The sequence below is a fragment of the Ranitomeya imitator genome, chromosome 5 (genome assembly GCF_032444005.1).
Source record: "Ranitomeya imitator isolate aRanImi1 chromosome 5, aRanImi1.pri, whole genome shotgun sequence".
NCBI lineage: Eukaryota > Metazoa > Chordata > Amphibia > Anura > Dendrobatidae > Ranitomeya > Ranitomeya imitator.
In genome coordinates this window covers 581,045,981-581,061,722 of record NC_091286.1, presented here as the reverse complement: position 1 = coordinate 581,061,722, position 15,742 = coordinate 581,045,981, and the positions used below count along the sequence as shown (strand labels likewise).

Genomic DNA, 15,742 nt, shown 5'->3' with positions numbered 1-15,742 from the left:
GTATTAATCAAGAAAATCTAAAATTCTCTGTGATTGCACATTTCCTCCTAGATTGTAAGCTCTTGTGAGCAGGGCCCTCGCTCCTCTTGTTTCTCTTATAATTGTGTTCCTCTAATGTCCGATATGGTTTGTACTCGTGCTGCAGAATATGCAGGCGCTAAAAAAAATTTCTTTCACAGCATTGACTTACCGTATGTTAAGAAATGCTAAATTCACTTCAGGACATATCACAGTTCATGCAAAGTTTTACTGAAAAATCTGTCTCTCTGAAGTCGGAAAACCTGTGGAATTATGGAAATCACAGAAACTATAGATGGTTTGAAAATTTAGATTCCATTTTTTCATCATTGACACATCATTAACCCATCTCAATTTATTCAGCATCATGTATGACCTCAACGTGCAGAAATCTCCGCACTTACACACCTTGGCATGTTAGCAGTGAGGTTACTAATGGTTGTCTGAGGAATGTTCTGCCACACTGAAGGCACTTGGGCATGCAAATCATCAAAACCTGCTGCTGGCACCTCTTTTTGCAATTATCGATCAATAACACAATAAAATGATGCACCTAAGTGCAAAATAGGTACGCGCTTGATAATAGCCAAAAAACGTTTATAGCCAAAAAGTGGAATAACCCAAATGGGTAGTGAAATACATAGTAACATAGTAACATAGTTAGTAAGGCCGAAAAAAGACATTTGTCCATCCAGTTCAGCCTATATTCCGTCATAATAAATCCCCAGATCTACGTCCTTTTACAGAACCTAATAATTGTATGATACAATATTGTTCTGCTCCAGGAAGACATCCAGGCCTCTCTTGAACCCCTCGACTGAGTTCGCCATCACCACCTCCTCAGGCAAGCAATTCCAGATTCTCACTGCCCTAACAGTAAAGAATCCACTTCTATGTTGGTGGAAAAACCTTCTCTCCTCCAGACGCAAAGAATGCCCCCTTGTGCCCGTCACCTTCCTTGGTATAAACAGATCCTCAGCGAGATATTTGTATTGTCCCCTTATATACTTATACATGGTTATTAGATCGCCCCTCAGTCGTCTTTTTTCTAGACTAAATAATCCTAATTTCGCTAATCTATCTGGGTATTGTAGTTCTCCCATCCCCTTTATTAATTTTGTTGCCCTCCTTTGTACTCTCTCTAGTTCCATTATATCCTTCCTGAGCACCGGTGCCCAAAACTGGACACAGTACTCCATGTGCGGTCTAACTAGGGATTTGTACAGAGGCAGTATAATGCTCTCATCATGTGTATCCAGACCTCTTTTAATGCACCCCATGATCCTGTTTGCCTTGGCAGCTGCTGCCTGGCACTGGCTGCTCCAGGTAAGTTTATCATTAACTAGGATCCCCAAGTCCTTCTCCCTGTCAGATTTACCCAGTGGTTTCCCGTTCAGTGTGTAATGGTGATATTGATTCCTTCTTCCCATGTGTATAACCTTACATTTATCATTGTTAAACCTCATCTGCCACCTTTCAGCCCAAGTTTCCAACTTATCCAGATCCATCTGTAGCAGAATACTATCTTCTCTTGTATTAACTGCTTTACATAGTTTTGTATCATCTGCAAATATCGATATTTTACTGTGTAAACCTTCTACCAGATCATTAATGAATATGTTGAAGAGAACAGGTCCCAATACTGACCCCTGCGGTACCCCACTGGTCACAGCGACCCAGTTAGAGACTATACCATTTATAACCACCCTCTGCTTTCTATCACTAAGCCAGTTACTAACCCATTTACACACATTTTCCCCCAGACCAAGCATTCTCATTTTGTGTACCAACCTCTTGTGCGGCACGGTATCAAACGCTTTGGAAAAATCGAGATATACCACGTCCAATGACTCACCGTGGTCCAGCCTATAGCTTACCTCTTCATAAAAATTGATTAGATTGGTTTGACAGGAGCGATTTCTCATAAACCCATGCTGATATGGAGTTAAACAGTTATTCTCATTGAGATAATCCAGAATAACATCCCTCAGAAACCCTTCAAATATTTTACCAACAATAGAGGTTAGACTTACTGGCCTATAATTTCCAGGTTCACTTTTAGAGCCCTTTTTGAATATTGGCACCACATTTGCTATGCGCCAGTCCTGCGGAACAGACCCTGTCGCTATAGAGTCCCTAAAAATAAGAAATAATGGTTTATCTATTACATTACTTAGTTCCCTTAGTACTCGTGGGTGTATGCCATCCGGACCCGGAGATTTATCTATTTTAATCTTATTTAGCCGGTTTCGCACCTCTTCTTGGGTTAGATTGGTGACCCTTAATATAGGGTTTTCATTGTTTCTTGGGATTTCACCTAGCATTTCATTTTCCACCGTGAATACCGTGGAGAAGAAGGTGTTTAATATGTTAGCTTTTTCCTCGTCATCTACAACCATTCTTTCCTCACTATTTTTTAAGGGGCCTACATTTTCAGTTTTTATTCTTTTACTATTGATATAGTTGAAGAACAGTTTGGGATTAGTTTTACTCTCCTTAGCAATGTGCTTCTCTGTTTCCTTTTTGGCAGCTTTAATTAGTTTTTTAGATAAAGTATTTTTCTCCCTATAGTTTTTTAGAGCTTCAATGGTGCCATCCTGCTTTAGTAGTGCAAATGCTTTCTTTTTACTGTTAATTGCCTGTCTTACTTCTTTGTTTAGCCACATTGGGTTTTTCCTATTTCTAGTCCTTTTATTCCCACAAGGTATAAACCGCTTACACTGCCTATTTAGGATGTTCTTAAACATTTCCCATTTATTATCTGTATTCTCATTTCTGAGGATATTGTCCCAGTCTACCAGATTAAGGGCATCTCTAAGCTGTTCAAACTTTGCCTTCCTAAAGTTCAATGTTTTTGTGACTCCCTGACAAGTCCCCCTAGTGAAAGACAGGTGAAACTGCACAATATTGTGGTCGCTATTTCCTAAATGCCCAACCACCTGCAGATTTGTTATTCTGTCAGGTCTATTAGATAGTGTTAGGTCTAAAAGTGCTGCTCCTCTGGTTGGATTCTGCACCAATTGTGAAAGATAATTTTTCTTGGTTATTAGCAGAAACCTGTTGCCTTTATGGGTTTCACAGGTTTCTGTTTCCCAGTTAATATCCGGGTAGTTAAAGTCCCCCATAACCAGGACCTCATTATGGGTTGCAGCTTCATCTATCTGCTTTAGAAGTAGACTTTCCATGCTTTCTGTTATATTTGGGGGTTTGTAACAGACCCCAATGAGAATTTTGTTACCATTTTTCCCTCCATGAATTTCAACCCATATGGACTCGACATCTTCATTCCCTTCGCTAATATCCTCCCTTAAAGTGGACTTTAGACAAGACTTTACATAGAGACAAACCCCTCCTCCTCTCCGATTTTTACGATCCTTTCTAAACAGACTGTAACCCTGTAAGTTAACTGCCCAGTCATAGCTTTCATCTAACCATGTCTCGGTTATTCCCACTATGTCAAAGTTACCTGTAGATATTTCTGCTTCTAGTTCTTCCATCTTGTTTGTCAGGCTTCTGGCGTTTGCGAGCATGCAGTTTAGAGGATTTTGTTTTGTTCCAATCTCCTCACTGTGGATTGTTTTAGAAATGTTCTTACCTCCCTTCTGAGTATGTTTTCCTGGGTCGTCTTTGTACGAGTCTAATGTTTTTCTTCCCGTCCCCTCTTCTTCTAGTTTAACGCCCTCCTGATGAGTGTAGCGAGTCTTCTGGCGAATGTGTGTTTCCCAGGTTTGTTGAGGTGTAGTCCGTCTCTGGCGAGGAGTCCATCATACCAGTAATTCACACCGTGGTCCAGGAATCCAAATCCTTGTTGTCTGCACCATCGTCTTAGCCAGTTGTTTGCATCAAGGATCCTGTTCCATCTCCTGGTGCCATGCCCATCTACTGGAAGGATAGAAGAAAAAACTACCTGTGCATCCAGTTCCTTTACTTTCTTCCCCAACTCTTCAAAGTCCTTGCAGATTGTCGGTAGGTCCTTCCTTGCCGTGTCATTGGTGCCAACATGTATCAGAAGAAATGGGTGGACGTCCTTGGAGCTGAAGAGCTTTGGTATCCTATCGGTCACATCCTTGATCATCGCACCTGGAAGGCAGCATACTTCTCTTGCAGTTATGTCCGGTCTGCAGATGGCTGCTTCTGTGCCTCTCAGTAGTGAGTCTCCCACCACCACCACTCTTCGTTGCTTCTTGGCTGTACTTTTTGCTGTCACTTGTTGCTGTGTGCCCTTTTCTTTTTTGCTTGCTGGTATTGCTTCATTCTTAGGTGTGCCATCTTCATCCTCTACAAAGATTTGATATCGGTTCTTCAGTTGTGTGGTTGGTGATTTCTCCATGGTCTTCTTGCTTCTTTTGGTCACATGCTTCCACTCATCTGCTTTTGGAGGTTCTCTGACACTTTTTGCACCTTCTGTGACCAGTAGAGATGCTTCTGTTCTGTCTAGAAAGTCTTCATTCTCTTTGATGAGTTTCAAAGTTGCTATTCTTTCTTCCAGACCCCGCACCTTTTCTTCTAAAAGGGCCACTAGTCTACACTTCTGACAGGTGAAATTGGATTCTTCTTCTGGTCGATCTGTGAACATGTAGCACATGCTGCAGCTCACCATGTAGGTTGTCACATCTGCCATGTTGCTCCTAGATCCTGCTGACTTGCTGTGTATTTTCCTTCTTGTGTAATCTACTCAGCCAAGCTCTCTTGCAATAATGTCCTACAGGCAAAAATTCGCGCGCCGTAAGGCGCGCGGTTTGGTGATGCTTTCGAAGCAGCTGGTCCCGGCTGTACCCAACGATCTTCTAGCTTAGGGAGACTTCGCTTCTCCCAGAAGGCACCTGGAATATGCAAATTAGCCTCCTAAAGCTTGAATCCCTGGTTTGGTGATGCTTTCGAAGCAGCTGGTCCCGGCTGTACCCAACGATCTTCTAGCTTAGGGAGACTTCGCTTCTCCCAGAAGGCACCTGGAATATGCAAATTAGCCTCCTAAAGCTTGAATCCCTGGTTTGGTGATGCTTTCGAAGCAGCTGGTCCCGGCTGTACCCAACGATCTTCTAGCTTAGGGAGACTTCGCTTCTCCCAGAAGGCACCTGGAATATGCAAATTAGCCTCCTAAAGCTTGAATCCCTGGTTTGGTGATGCTTTCGAAGCAGCTGGTCCCGGCTGTACCCAACGATCTTCTAGCTTAGGGAGACTTCGCTTCTCCCAGAAGGCACCTGGAATATGCAAATTAGCCTCCTAAAGCTTGAATCCCTGGTTTGGTGATGCTTTCGAAGCAGCTGGTCCCGGCTGTACCCAACGATCTTCTAGCTTAGGGAGACTTCGCTTCTCCCAGAAGGCACCTGGAATATGCAAATTAGCCTCCTAAAGCTTGAATCCCTGGTTTGGTGATGCTTTCGAAGCAGCTGGTCCCGGCTGTACCCAACGATCTTCTAGCTTAGGGAGACTTCGCTTCTCCCAGAAGGCACCTGGAATATGCAAATTAGCCTCCTAAAGCTTGAATCCCTGGTTTGGTGATGCTTTCGAAGCAGCTGGTCCCGGCTGTACCCAACGATCTTCTAGCTTAGGGAGACTTCGCTTCTCCCAGAAGGCACCTGGAATATGCAAATTAGCCTCCTAAAGCTTGAATCCCTGGTTTGGTGATGCTTTCGAAGCAGCTGGTCCCGGCTGTACCCAACGATCTTCTAGCTTAGGGAGACTTCGCTTCTCCCAGAAGGCACCTGGAATATGCAAATTAGCCTCCTAAAGCTTGAATCCCTGGTTTGGTGATGCTTTCGAAGCAGCTGGTCCCGGCTGTACCCAACGATCTTCTAGCTTAGGGAGACTTCGCTTCTCCCAGAAGGCACCTGGAATATGCAAATTAGCCTCCTAAAGCTTGAATCCCTGGTTTGGTGATGCTTTCGAAGCAGCTGGTCCCGGCTGTACCCAACGATCTTCTAGCTTAGGGAGACTTCGCTTCTCCCAGAAGGCACCTGGAATATGCAAATTAGCCTCCTAAAGCTTGAATCCCTGGTTTGGTGATGCTTTCGAAGCAGCTGGTCCCGGCTGTACCCAACGATCTTCTAGCTTAGGGAGACTTCGCTTCTCCCAGAAGGCACCTGGAATATGCAAATTAGCCTCCTAAAGCTTGAATCCCTGGTTTGGTGATGCTTTCGAAGCAGCTGGTCCCGGCTGTACCCAACGATCTTCTAGCTTAGGGAGACTTCGCTTCTCCCAGAAGGCACCTGGAATATGCAAATTAGCCTCCTAAAGCTTGAATCCCTGGTTTGGTGATGCTTTCGAAGCAGCTGGTCCCGGCTGTACCCAACGATCTTCTAGCTTAGGGAGACTTCGCTTCTCCCAGAAGGCACCTGGAATATGCAAATTAGCCTCCTAAAGCTTGAATCCCTGGTTTGGTGATGCTTTCGAAGCAGCTGGTCCCGGCTGTACCCAACGATCTTCTAGCTTAGGGAGACTTCGCTTCTCCCAGAAGGCACCTGGAATATGCAAATTAGCCTCCTAAAGCTTGAATCCCTGGTTTGGTGATGCTTTCGAAGCAGCTGGTCCCGGCTGTACCCAACGATCTTCTAGCTTAGGGAGACTTCGCTTCTCCCAGAAGGCACCTGGAATATGCAAATTAGCCTCCTAAAGCTTGAATCCCTGGTTTGGTGATGCTTTCGAAGCAGCTGGTCCCGGCTGTACCCAACGATCTTCTAGCTTAGGGAGACTTCGCTTCTCCCAGAAGGCACCTGGAATATGCAAATTAGCCTCCTAAAGCTTGAATCCCTGGTTTGGTGATGCTTTCGAAGCAGCTGGTCCCGGCTGTACCCAACGATCTTCTAGCTTAGGGAGACTTCGCTTCTCCCAGAAGGCACCTGGAATATGCAAATTAGCCTCCTAAAGCTTGAATCCCTGGTTTGGTGATGCTTTCGAAGCAGCTGGTCCCGGCTGTACCCAACGATCTTCTAGCTTAGGGAGACTTCGCTTCTCCCAGAAGGCACCTGGAATATGCAAATTAGCCTCCTAAAGCTTGAATCCCTGGTTTGGTGATGCTTTCGAAGCAGCTGGTCCCGGCTGTACCCAACGATCTTCTAGCTTAGGGAGACTTCGCTTCTCCCAGAAGGCACCTGGAATATGCAAATTAGCCTCCTAAAGCTTGAATCCCTGGTTTGGTGATGCTTTCGAAGCAGCTGGTCCCGGCTGTACCCAACGATCTTCTAGCTTAGGGAGACTTCGCTTCTCCCAGAAGGCACCTGGAATATGCAAATTAGCCTCCTAAAGCTTGAATCCCTGGTTTGGTGATGCTTTCGAAGCAGCTGGTCCCGGCTGTACCCAACGATCTTCTAGCTTAGGGAGACTTCGCTTCTCCCAGAAGGCACCTGGAATATGCAAATTAGCCTCCTAAAGCTTGAATCCCTGGTTTGGTGATGCTTTCGAAGCAGCTGGTCCCGGCTGTACCCAACGATCTTCTAGCTTAGGGAGACTTCGCTTCTCCCAGAAGGCACCTGGAATATGCAAATTAGCCTCCTAAAGCTTGAATCCCTGGTTTGGTGATGCTTTCGAAGCAGCTGGTCCCGGCTGTACCCAACGATCTTCTAGCTTAGGGAGACTTCGCTTCTCCCAGAAGGCACCTGGAATATGCAAATTAGCCTCCTAAAGCTTGAATCCCTGGTTTGGTGATGCTTTCGAAGCAGCTGGTCCCGGCTGTACCCAACGATCTTCTAGCTTAGGGAGACTTCGCTTCTCCCAGAAGGCACCTGGAATATGCAAATTAGCCTCCTAAAGCTTGAATCCCTGGTTTGGTGATGCTTTCGAAGCAGCTGGTCCCGGCTGTACCCAACGATCTTCTAGCTTAGGGAGACTTCGCTTCTCCCAGAAGGCACCTGGAATATGCAAATTAGCCTCCTAAAGCTTGAATCCCTGGTTTGGTGATGCTTTCGAAGCAGCTGGTCCCGGCTGTACCCAACGATCTTCTAGCTTAGGGAGACTTCGCTTCTCCCAGAAGGCACCTGGAATATGCAAATTAGCCTCCTAAAGCTTGAATCCCTGGTTTGGTGATGCTTTCGAAGCAGCTGGTCCCGGCTGTACCCAACGATCTTCTAGCTTAGGGAGACTTCGCTTCTCCCAGAAGGCACCTGGAATATGCAAATTAGCCTCCTAAAGCTTGAATCCCTGGTTTGGTGATGCTTTCGAAGCAGCTGGTCCCGGCTGTACCCAACGATCTTCTAGCTTAGGGAGACTTCGCTTCTCCCAGAAGGCACCTGGAATATGCAAATTAGCCTCCTAAAGCTTGAATCCCTGGTTTGGTGATGCTTTCGAAGCAGCTGGTCCCGGCTGTACCCAACGATCTTCTAGCTTAGGGAGACTTCGCTTCTCCCAGAAGGCACCTGGAATATGCAAATTAGCCTCCTAAAGCTTGAATCCCTGGTTTGGTGATGCTTTCGAAGCAGCTGGTCCCGGCTGTACCCAACGATCTTCTAGCTTAGGGAGACTTCGCTTCTCCCAGAAGGCACCTGGAATATGCAAATTAGCCTCCTAAAGCTTGAATCCCTGGTTTGGTGATGCTTTCGAAGCAGCTGGTCCCGGCTGTACCCAACGATCTTCTAGCTTAGGGAGACTTCGCTTCTCCCAGAAGGCACCTGGAATATGCAAATTAGCCTCCTAAAGCTTGAATCCCTGGTTTGGTGATGCTTTCGAAGCAGCTGGTCCCGGCTGTACCCAACGATCTTCTAGCTTAGGGAGACTTCGCTTCTCCCAGAAGGCACCTGGAATATGCAAATTAGCCTCCTAAAGCTTGAATCCCTGGTTTGGTGATGCTTTCGAAGCAGCTGGTCCCGGCTGTACCCAACGATCTTCTAGCTTAGGGAGACTTCGCTTCTCCCAGAAGGCACCTGGAATATGCAAATTAGCCTCCTAAAGCTTGAATCCCTGGTTTGGTGATGCTTTCGAAGCAGCTGGTCCCGGCTGTACCCAACGATCTTCTAGCTTAGGGAGACTTCGCTTCTCCCAGAAGGCACCTGGAATATGCAAATTAGCCTCCTAAAGCTTGAATCCCTGGTTTGGTGATGCTTTCGAAGCAGCTGGTCCCGGCTGTACCCAACGATCTTCTAGCTTAGGGAGACTTCGCTTCTCCCAGAAGGCACCTGGAATATGCAAATTAGCCTCCTAAAGCTTGAATCCCTGGTTTGGTGATGCTTTCGAAGCAGCTGGTCCCGGCTGTACCCAACGATCTTCTAGCTTAGGGAGACTTCGCTTCTCCCAGAAGGCACCTGGAATATGCAAATTAGCCTCCTAAAGCTTGAATCCCTGGTTTGGTGATGCTTTCGAAGCAGCTGGTCCCGGCTGTACCCAACGATCTTCTAGCTTAGGGAGACTTCGCTTCTCCCAGAAGGCACCTGGAATATGCAAATTAGCCTCCTAAAGCTTGAATCCCTGGTTTGGTGATGCTTTCGAAGCAGCTGGTCCCGGCTGTACCCAACGATCTTCTAGCTTAGGGAGACTTCGCTTCTCCCAGAAGGCACCTGGAATATGCAAATTAGCCTCCTAAAGCTTGAATCCCTGGTTTGGTGATGCTTTCGAAGCAGCTGGTCCCGGCTGTACCCAACGATCTTCTAGCTTAGGGAGACTTCGCTTCTCCCAGAAGGCACCTGGAATATGCAAATTAGCCTCCTAAAGCTTGAATCCCTGGTTTGGTGATGCTTTCGAAGCAGCTGGTCCCGGCTGTACCCAACGATCTTCTAGCTTAGGGAGACTTCGCTTCTCCCAGAAGGCACCTGGAATATGCAAATTAGCCTCCTAAAGCTTGAATCCCTGGTTTGGTGATGCTTTCGAAGCAGCTGGTCCCGGCTGTACCCAACGATCTTCTAGCTTAGGGAGACTTCGCTTCTCCCAGAAGGCACCTGGAATATGCAAATTAGCCTCCTAAAGCTTGAATCCCTGGTTTGGTGATGCTTTCGAAGCAGCTGGTCCCGGCTGTACCCAACGATCTTCTAGCTTAGGGAGACTTCGCTTCTCCCAGAAGGCACCTGGAATATGCAAATTAGCCTCCTAAAGCTTGAATCCCTGGTTTGGTGATGCTTTCGAAGCAGCTGGTCCCGGCTGTACCCAACGATCTTCTAGCTTAGGGAGACTTCGCTTCTCCCAGAAGGCACCTGGAATATGCAAATTAGCCTCCTAAAGCTTGAATCCCTGGTTTGGTGATGCTTTCGAAGCAGCTGGTCCCGGCTGTACCCAACGATCTTCTAGCTTAGGGAGACTTCGCTTCTCCCAGAAGGCACCTGGAATATGCAAATTAGCCTCCTAAAGCTTGAATCCCTGGTTTGGTGATGCTTTCGAAGCAGCTGGTCCCGGCTGTACCCAACGATCTTCTAGCTTAGGGAGACTTCGCTTCTCCCAGAAGGCACCTGGAATATGCAAATTAGCCTCCTAAAGCTTGAATCCCTGGTTTGGTGATGCTTTCGAAGCAGCTGGTCCCGGCTGTACCCAACGATCTTCTAGCTTAGGGAGACTTCGCTTCTCCCAGAAGGCACCTGGAATATGCAAATTAGCCTCCTAAAGCTTGAATCCCTGGTTTGGTGATGCTTTCGAAGCAGCTGGTCCCGGCTGTACCCAACGATCTTCTAGCTTAGGGAGACTTCGCTTCTCCCAGAAGGCACCTGGAATATGCAAATTAGCCTCCTAAAGCTTGAATCCCTGGTTTGGTGATGCTTTCGAAGCAGCTGGTCCCGGCTGTACCCAACGATCTTCTAGCTTAGGGAGACTTCGCTTCTCCCAGAAGGCACCTGGAATATGCAAATTAGCCTCCTAAAGCTTGAATCCCTGGTTTGGTGATGCTTTCGAAGCAGCTGGTCCCGGCTGTACCCAACGATCTTCTAGCTTAGGGAGACTTCGCTTCTCCCAGAAGGCACCTGGAATATGCAAATTAGCCTCCTAAAGCTTGAATCCCTGGTTTGGTGATGCTTTCGAAGCAGCTGGTCCCGGCTGTACCCAACGATCTTCTAGCTTAGGGAGACTTCGCTTCTCCCAGAAGGCACCTGGAATATGCAAATTAGCCTCCTAAAGCTTGAATCCCTGGTTTGGTGATGCTTTCGAAGCAGCTGGTCCCGGCTGTACCCAACGATCTTCTAGCTTAGGGAGACTTCGCTTCTCCCAGAAGGCACCTGGAATATGCAAATTAGCCTCCTAAAGCTTGAATCCCTGGTTTGGTGATGCTTTCGAAGCAGCTGGTCCCGGCTGTACCCAACGATCTTCTAGCTTAGGGAGACTTCGCTTCTCCCAGAAGGCACCTGGAATATGCAAATTAGCCTCCTAAAGCTTGAATCCCTGGTTTGGTGATGCTTTCGAAGCAGCTGGTCCCGGCTGTACCCAACGATCTTCTAGCTTAGGGAGACTTCGCTTCTCCCAGAAGGCACCTGGAATATGCAAATTAGCCTCCTAAAGCTTGAATCCCTGGTTTGGTGATGCTTTCGAAGCAGCTGGTCCCGGCTGTACCCAACGATCTTCTAGCTTAGGGAGACTTCGCTTCTCCCAGAAGGCACCTGGAATATGCAAATTAGCCTCCTAAAGCTTGAATCCCTGGTTTGGTGATGCTTTCGAAGCAGCTGGTCCCGGCTGTACCCAACGATCTTCTAGCTTAGGGAGACTTCGCTTCTCCCAGAAGGCACCTGGAATATGCAAATTAGCCTCCTAAAGCTTGAATCCCTGGTTTGGTGATGCTTTCGAAGCAGCTGGTCCCGGCTGTACCCAACGATCTTCTAGCTTAGGGAGACTTCGCTTCTCCCAGAAGGCACCTGGAATATGCAAATTAGCCTCCTAAAGCTTGAATCCCTGGTTTGGTGATGCTTTCGAAGCAGCTGGTCCCGGCTGTACCCAACGATCTTCTAGCTTAGGGAGACTTCGCTTCTCCCAGAAGGCACCTGGAATATGCAAATTAGCCTCCTAAAGCTTGAATCCCTGGTTTGGTGATGCTTTCGAAGCAGCTGGTCCCGGCTGTACCCAACGATCTTCTAGCTTAGGGAGACTTCGCTTCTCCCAGAAGGCACCTGGAATATGCAAATTAGCCTCCTAAAGCTTGAATCCCTGGTTTGGTGATGCTTTCGAAGCAGCTGGTCCCGGCTGTACCCAACGATCTTCTAGCTTAGGGAGACTTCGCTTCTCCCAGAAGGCACCTGGAATATGCAAATTAGCCTCCTAAAGCTTGAATCCCTGGTTTGGTGATGCTTTCGAAGCAGCTGGTCCCGGCTGTACCCAACGATCTTCTAGCTTAGGGAGACTTCGCTTCTCCCAGAAGGCACCTGGAATATGCAAATTAGCCTCCTAAAGCTTGAATCCCTGGTTTGGTGATGCTTTCGAAGCAGCTGGTCCCGGCTGTACCCAACGATCTTCTAGCTTAGGGAGACTTCGCTTCTCCCAGAAGGCACCTGGAATATGCAAATTAGCCTCCTAAAGCTTGAATCCCTGGTTTGGTGATGCTTTCGAAGCAGCTGGTCCCGGCTGTACCCAACGATCTTCTAGCTTAGGGAGACTTCGCTTCTCCCAGAAGGCACCTGGAATATGCAAATTAGCCTCCTAAAGCTTGAATCCCTGGTTTGGTGATGCTTTCGAAGCAGCTGGTCCCGGCTGTACCCAACGATCTTCTAGCTTAGGGAGACTTCGCTTCTCCCAGAAGGCACCTGGAATATGCAAATTAGCCTCCTAAAGCTTGAATCCCTGGTTTGGTGATGCTTTCGAAGCAGCTGGTCCCGGCTGTACCCAACGATCTTCTAGCTTAGGGAGACTTCGCTTCTCCCAGAAGGCACCTGGAATATGCAAATTAGCCTCCTAAAGCTTGAATCCCTGGTTTGGTGATGCTTTCGAAGCAGCTGGTCCCGGCTGTACCCAACGATCTTCTAGCTTAGGGAGACTTCGCTTCTCCCAGAAGGCACCTGGAATATGCAAATTAGCCTCCTAAAGCTTGAATCCCTGGTTTGGTGATGCTTTCGAAGCAGCTGGTCCCGGCTGTACCCAACGATCTTCTAGCTTAGGGAGACTTCGCTTCTCCCAGAAGGCACCTGGAATATGCAAATTAGCCTCCTAAAGCTTGAATCCCTGGTTTGGTGATGCTTTCGAAGCAGCTGGTCCCGGCTGTACCCAACGATCTTCTAGCTTAGGGAGACTTCGCTTCTCCCAGAAGGCACCTGGAATATGCAAATTAGCCTCCTAAAGCTTGAATCCCTGGTTTGGTGATGCTTTCGAAGCAGCTGGTCCCGGCTGTACCCAACGATCTTCTAGCTTAGGGAGACTTCGCTTCTCCCAGAAGGCACCTGGAATATGCAAATTAGCCTCCTAAAGCTTGAATCCCTGGTTTGGTGATGCTTTCGAAGCAGCTGGTCCCGGCTGTACCCAACGATCTTCTAGCTTAGGGAGACTTCGCTTCTCCCAGAAGGCACCTGGAATATGCAAATTAGCCTCCTAAAGCTTGAATCCCTGGTTTGGTGATGCTTTCGAAGCAGCTGGTCCCGGCTGTACCCAACGATCTTCTAGCTTAGGGAGACTTCGCTTCTCCCAGAAGGCACCTGGAATATGCAAATTAGCCTCCTAAAGCTTGAATCCCTGGTTTGGTGATGCTTTCGAAGCAGCTGGTCCCGGCTGTACCCAACGATCTTCTAGCTTAGGGAGACTTCGCTTCTCCCAGAAGGCACCTGGAATATGCAAATTAGCCTCCTAAAGCTTGAATCCCTGGTTTGGTGATGCTTTCGAAGCAGCTGGTCCCGGCTGTACCCAACGATCTTCTAGCTTAGGGAGACTTCGCTTCTCCCAGAAGGCACCTGGAATATGCAAATTAGCCTCCTAAAGCTTGAATCCCTGGTTTGGTGATGCTTTCGAAGCAGCTGGTCCCGGCTGTACCCAACGATCTTCTAGCTTAGGGAGACTTCGCTTCTCCCAGAAGGCACCTGGAATATGCAAATTAGCCTCCTAAAGCTTGAATCCCTGGTTTGGTGATGCTTTCGAAGCAGCTGGTCCCGGCTGTACCCAACGATCTTCTAGCTTAGGGAGACTTCGCTTCTCCCAGAAGGCACCTGGAATATGCAAATTAGCCTCCTAAAGCTTGAATCCCTGGTTTGGTGATGCTTTCGAAGCAGCTGGTCCCGGCTGTACCCAACGATCTTCTAGCTTAGGGAGACTTCGCTTCTCCCAGAAGGCACCTGGAATATGCAAATTAGCCTCCTAAAGCTTGAATCCCTGGTTTGGTGATGCTTTCGAAGCAGCTGGTCCCGGCTGTACCCAACGATCTTCTAGCTTAGGGAGACTTCGCTTCTCCCAGAAGGCACCTGGAATATGCAAATTAGCCTCCTAAAGCTTGAATCCCTGGTTTAGCTTGAATCCCTGGTTTCAAATAGAACATAATTTCTCAATATATACACCAATACAGTCCTTATTTGCGCCCGTGGTGGATAGGTAAAAATAACAACATGAATGTTCCTACCTCCAATGGCAAGTCCGTGATAAATGACCCTCACAGCGTCCCGTACTCACTCCCGGGCTTCGGTAACGGTCACGTGACCACACACGTCACGCAGGTCCTGTGCCTCACTCGGACTTACTGCTCTCGCACCACGCGGCGTCTGGTATTCCAGGACCCCGTTCCAGCTCGGAGGCTTACTTCAGGTGGCTGCTACCGGCCGGGGCAGCCACTAGTTTGGATTCTACAGCAGCGATCTGCACCTGGAGCTCCTTGAAAATACAGCGGCAGCACGATAGTCTTCTCATTTATCACGGACTTGCCATTGGAGGTAGGAACATTCATGTTGTTATTTTTACCTATCCACCACGGGCGCAAATAAGGACTGTATTGGTGTATATATTGAGAAACTATGTTCTATTTCACTACCCATTTGGGTTATTCCACTTTTTGGTTATAAACGTTTTTTGGCTATTATCAAGCGCGTACCTATTTTGCACTTAGGTGCATCATTTTATTGTGTTATTTATCTGTTTACCAACCAAGTGTGGAGGTCGGTTTGGTACTGCAGCAAGGATTGATAGCCCTCTCTTCCCTTTACATTTTGCGCCACCATCTATATTTTTATTAATTATCGATCAATGATGTTCTAAAAGTGTATGATGGAAGACAAGTCCAGAGAGGTTGCACGCCATTGTAACACAACATGTTTAGGCCATACAGGCTGCTCACAGTATCACGAGGAACAGGTGGCATTGGAGTCGCCTTGTTGAGAAATGGCTCTTAGGACACTTTTGAAAAATGACCGTATCTCTGCATTAATGATTGAGGCTTTCTGTTCTCACTAGTGAGAATGGACCTGACATAAAAAGCCTAAGGCCACCTTCATTATTTGGTCAGTATTTTACCTCCGTAATTGCGAGCCAAAACCAGGAGTGGGTGATAAATACAGAAGTGGTGACGTGTTTCTATTATACTTTTCCTCTGACTGTTCCTCTCCTGGTTTTGGCTTACAAATACTGAGGTAAAAAACTCACCAAATACTGATGGTGTGAACGTGGCCTAAGACATCCAAAGGTTAGTCTACATAAACTATAAGAAGGTGTTTGCATTACATTGTGCTATGAGCCAGACATCCAGATACAGGTGTCCATGGACCTCATACCACCGCTGTCAAAAGCTATCATGGCGCAGAACAAGACTGCATGGAGGTCTATTGTCTTCAGAAATGAGTTCTGCTGTTGTTTTAGATACAGTGATAGTAGGATATGGGTGTGGAGGTCACATAGACAACACCATGAAGAGGCCCTCATGAGGTAA

General features: G+C 47.4%; 1 protein-coding gene across 2 annotated transcripts in view; it reads left to right on the top strand.

Annotated features, from left to right (window-relative positions):
• The window catches only part of TFDP2 (transcription factor Dp-2), a 105,005-nt gene that overhangs the window by 51,345 nt on the left and 37,918 nt on the right, over positions 1-15,742 (top strand). The gene's annotated exons all lie outside the window — the stretch shown is intronic.